The sequence below is a fragment of the Anastrepha ludens genome, unplaced genomic scaffold (assembly GCF_028408465.1).
Source record: "Anastrepha ludens isolate Willacy unplaced genomic scaffold, idAnaLude1.1 ptg000040l, whole genome shotgun sequence".
In the NCBI taxonomy this organism is placed as follows: Eukaryota; Metazoa; Arthropoda; class Insecta; order Diptera; family Tephritidae; genus Anastrepha; species Anastrepha ludens.
In genome coordinates, this window is record NW_026530058.1 from 60001 (window position 1) to 65000 (window position 5000).

The following is a 5000-nucleotide window of genomic DNA, read 5'->3' on the forward strand; positions in this document are numbered from 1 at the left end:
CACGCGCGCTACAATGAAAGTATCAACGTGTATTTCCTAGACCGAGAGGTCCGGGTAAACCGCTGAACCACTTTCATGCTTGGGATTGTGAACTGAAACTGTTCACATGAACTTGGAATTCCCAGTAAGTGCGAGTTATTAACTCGCATTGATTAAGTCCCTGCCCTTTGTACACACCGCCCGTCGCTACTACCGATTGAATTATTTAGTGAGGTCTCCGGACGTGATCACTGTGACGCCTCGTGTGTCACGGTTGTTTCGCAAAAGTTGACCGAACTTGATTATTTAGAGGAAGTAAAAGTCGTAACAAGGTTTCCGTAGGTGAACCTGCGGAAGGATCATTATTGTGTTCCATATCCGTAAGAAAAACAAACAATGCCAAAACAAATAAAAACAAAAACAAACAAAAGAAAAAAAAAAAAAAAAGAAAAAAAAGAAAAATTTATAATTATTTTGAATCCATATTCTTTTTATTCTTTTTCATTCAATTTGTTATCCATCAATTATATCATATTAAATATAATATGATGGTACATTTTGTAATGTTTTTTCTTATTTTTTCTTTTAAAAACCTTTAAACATGAAAATAGAAAGTTGTACTTATTATTCATTTGATTGAATGATAAGTTAATTTGTTCACAATAACAAAAGTGGTATATATTTATTATTATATTTATATATAAATAAAATGATTAAAAAAATACAAAATAATCAAACATAATAAATACCACCACTGTATTATTGTTGAACTAAGACATTCGCAACTTAATAAAAATGTTTAGAGTTAAATATATTTGATATATATTATTGAAAGAAAATCAATTTATATTTTATTATTATTATTATTTAATTTTACTCTTTCAATTAATATATGCAAAAAAAAATTGACATTTGTTATAAATAAAAATAAATAAAAAAATACTCTAAGCGGTGGATCACTTGGCTCATGGGTCGATGAAGAACGCAGCAAACTGTGCGTCATCGTGTGAACTGCAGGACACATGAACATCGACATTTTGAACGCATATCGCAGTCCATGCTGTTATGTACATTAAATTAAATTTTAAAGTACTGCTTGGACTACATATGGTTGAGGGTTGTAAGACTATGCTAAATAAGTTGCTTATTCTTTTATAAAAATAATTGAATTTAAGCAAATGTGTATATTATTGGATTTTAAATAATTCATAATATTAATAGCAAAAAAATAAAGATATATAATGAATTTTTTATTTATTAATATATTCTTAAAAAAAAAAAATCCTCTCAAATAAAATGAAATAAAAAAAATTTTGAATCTAAGTATTCTCTTTAAAAAATTTTCATATTATTTATAATATATAAAATATTAATTTATATATGTAATTAAAGGAGGAATGTCTAGCATAAAAATTAATTTTTTTTATTCTAGAATTGCCTCATTTTACATAATTATTATTTATAATATATATTTATATAAAAGGAAAAAAGAAAAATAGAGATGAAAAGATGATATAATTATTTATTAAATTGTGAGAAGATAAAAAATATTTTAAAACAACCTCAACTCATATGGGATTACCCCCTGAATTTAAGCATATTAATGAGGGGAGGAAAAGAAACTAACAAGGATTTTCTTAGTAGCGGCGAGCGAAAAGAAAATAGTTCAGCACTAAGTCACTTTGTCTATATGTCAAATGTGAGATGCAGTGTATGGAATATCTTAATATCTAGTATGAGAAATTAACGATTTAAGTCCTTCTTAAATGAGGCCATTTACCCATAGAGGGTGCCAGGCCCGTATAACGTTAATGATTACTAGAAAGATATTTCCAAAGAGTCGTGTTGCTTGATAGTGCAGCACTAAGTGGGTGGTAAACTCCATCTAAAACTAAATATAACCATGAGACCGATAGTAAACAAGTACCGTGAGGGAAAGTTGAAAAGAACTCTGAATAGAGAGTTAAATAGTACGTGAAACTGCTTAGAGGTTAAGCCCGATGAACCTGAATATCCATTATGAAAAATTCATCATTAAATAATTAAAAATAATGTGCATTTTTTTCATATAAGGACATTGTAATCTATTAACATAATAAAGTATTTATCAAAAGATCATTGGTGATATTAAGTTTATTTAAATTAATTTGCTTTTTAAGCATATTAACATAGAATAAATACTAATGATTTGATAAAGTGTTGATAGATTTTATTATATATAATGCTAAAATTCATTTTTTGAATTTTACAAAAAATTTAATATCTATGATATTAATATTTATTTGTATGCATTTATATGATTAACAATGCGAAAGATTCAGGATACCTTCGGGACCCGTCTTGAAACACGGACCAAGGAGTCTAACATATGTGCAAGTCATTGAGTTATATTAAACTTAATGGCATAATTAACTTAACTTAAAAATATAATGGGATTAATTTTTAGTCTATTTTCTTAAATAGTCAATTAATTCAATCCCGGGGCGTTCCATATAGTTATGTATAATGATAATTTATTATTATTTATACCTCTAACTGGAGCGTACCTTGAGCATATATGCTGTGACCCGAAAGATGGTGAACTATACTTGATCAGGTTGAAGTCAGGGGAAACCCTGATGGAAGACCGAAACAGTTCTGACGTGCAAATCGATTGTCAGAATTGAGTATAGGGGCGAAAGACCAATCGAACCATCTAGTAGCTGGTTCCCTCCGAAGTTTCCCTCAGGATAGCTGGTGCATTTAAAAATTATATAAAATAATCTTATCTGGTAAAGCGAATGATTAGAGGCCTTAGGGTCGAAACGATTTTAACCTATTCTCAAACTTTAAATGGGTAAGAACCTCACCTTTCTTGATATGAAGGTTGAGGTTATGATATAATGTGCCCAGTGGGCCACTTTTGGTAAGCAGAACTGGCGCTGTGGGATGAACCAAACGTAATGTTACGGTGCCTAAATTAACAACTCATGCAGATACCATGAAAGGCGTTGGTTGCTTAAAACAGCAGGACGGTGGACATGGAAGTCGTAATCCGCTAAGGAGTGTGTAACAACTCACCTGCCGAAGCAACTAGCCCTTAAAATGGATGGCGCTTAAGTTGTATACCTATACATTACCGCTAAAGTAGATGATTTATAAAACAATTTCGATTGATTTATAAATTTTGAAACTTTAGTGAGTAGGAGGGTACAATAGTGTGCTTAGAAGTGTTTGGCGTAAGCCTGCATGGAGCCGCTATTGGTACAGATCTTGGTGGTAGTAGCAAATAATCGAATGAGACCTTGGAGGACTGAAGTGGAGAAGGGTTTCGTGTGAACAGTGGTTGATCACGAGTTAGTCGGTCCTAAGTTCAAGGCGAAAGCCGAAAATTTTCAAGTTTTTAATAAAAAAAAATATTAATAAAATTTATATATATATATTAAAAAATAATTAAATACTTGAATTATTTTGAACGAAAGGGAATACGGTTCCAATTCCGTAACCTGTTGAGTATCCGTTTGTTATTAAAAATGGGCCTTGTGCTCATCCTGGCAACAGGAACGACCATAAAGAAGCCGTCGAGAGATATCGGAAGAGTTTTCTTTTCTGTTTTATAGTCGTACTACCATGGAAGTCTTTCGAAGAGAGATATGGTAGATGGACTAGAAGAGCATGACATTTACTGTTGTGTCGATATTTTCTCCTCGGACCTTGAAAATTTATGGTGGGGTCACGCAAACTTCTCAACAGGCCGTACCAATATCCGCAGCTGGTCTCCAAGGTGAAGAGTCTCTAGTCGATAGAATAATGTAGGTAAGGGAAGTCGGCAAATTAGATCCGTAACTTCGGGATAAGGATTGGCTCTGAAGATTGAGATAGTCGGGCTTGATTGGGAAGCAATACCATGGTTTATGTACTCGTTCTGGGTAAATAGAGAATTACGATTCTTGTTCCCCGGATAGTAGTTACGTAGCCAATTGTGGAACTTTCTTGCTAAAATTTTTAAGGAATTATATCATTCGATATATATTCTTTTTAAATTATAACGATTATCAATTAACAATCAATTCAGAACTGGCACGGACTTGGGGAATCCGACTGTCTAATTAAAACAAAGCATTGTGATGGCCCTAACGGGTGTTGACACAATGTGATTTCTGCCCAGTGCTCTGAATGTCAAAGTGAAGAAATTCAAGTAAGCGCGGGTAAACGGCGGGAGTAACTATGACTCTCTTAAGGTAGCCAAATGCCTCGTCATCTAATTAGTGACGCGCATGAATGGATTAACGAGATTCCTACTGTCCCTATCTACTTCCCCCAGCGGTGCAGGGGTTAGAATATGCCCGAGGTAAGGTATGCCTGTCGTAAAAGGCGACTAAAATCTAGGTTTGCCAGTGCCTGAGTAGTATGGATGCTCAACTGGCAGAGTCTTCGGGTTCGATGTCTTACCGGAGACCTTAACTCGGTACCACGGGGAACAGGAGCCCTCAGAGTTCGCTCTGACCTGTTCTATGGGAACGGCCCTTCGGGGAGGTTTTCGTGGTGGCTGTGGTTGAGACCTAAAGCGCGGGTAGAGCTTTAGCTCGATGTAGTGTTGCAATTAACCGGGTGTCGGGACCCAAAGAACGGCAGAGGTATGGGTAGGCCTCGAGCCCTACCAAGGTGGTCAGTGTGTCCATGCCACACTGCCAATCGGTATCCTTAAATGCTTCGGCATTTTTGGGGCGCTGATCAACGCATTGTATTGATACGTTGTGCTTTTGAGCACCGTGGGTTCAGGCTGTCGCCAGCAGATACTCACGTTAAAAACACCAGACGATGTCCCTATCTACTTTGCCCCCCAGCGGTGCAGGGGTTAGAATATGCCCGAGGTAAGGTATGCCTGTCGTAAAAGGCGACTAAAATCTAGGTTTGCCAGTGCCTGAGTAGTATGGATGCTCAACTGGCAGAGTCTTCGGGTTCGATGTCTTACCGGAGACCTTAACTCGGTACCACGGGGAACAGGAGCCCTCAGAGTTCGCTCTGACCTGTTCTATGGG

General features: G+C 35.5%; 2 non-coding genes and 1 pseudogene across 2 annotated transcripts in view; all 3 read left to right on the forward strand.

The window, feature by feature from the left end:
- The window catches only part of LOC128871183 (small subunit ribosomal RNA), a 1991-nt gene extending 1647 nt beyond the window's left edge, over positions 1-344 (forward strand). Inside the window, exon 1 of the ribosomal RNA XR_008455791.1 lies at positions 1-344. This exon is cut by the window's left edge and continues 1647 nt beyond it. This is a non-coding gene — a ribosomal RNA (small subunit ribosomal RNA).
- Positions 345-919: 575 nt separating this feature from the next.
- Positions 920-1100, forward strand: LOC128871177 (5.8S ribosomal RNA). Its single transcript, XR_008455785.1, has one exon. It is a non-coding gene; the product is annotated as a 5.8S ribosomal RNA (ribosomal RNA).
- Positions 1101-1537: 437 nt separating this feature from the next.
- Positions 1538-5000, forward strand: part of LOC128871192 (large subunit ribosomal RNA) — a 5567-nt pseudogene continuing 2104 nt past the window's right edge.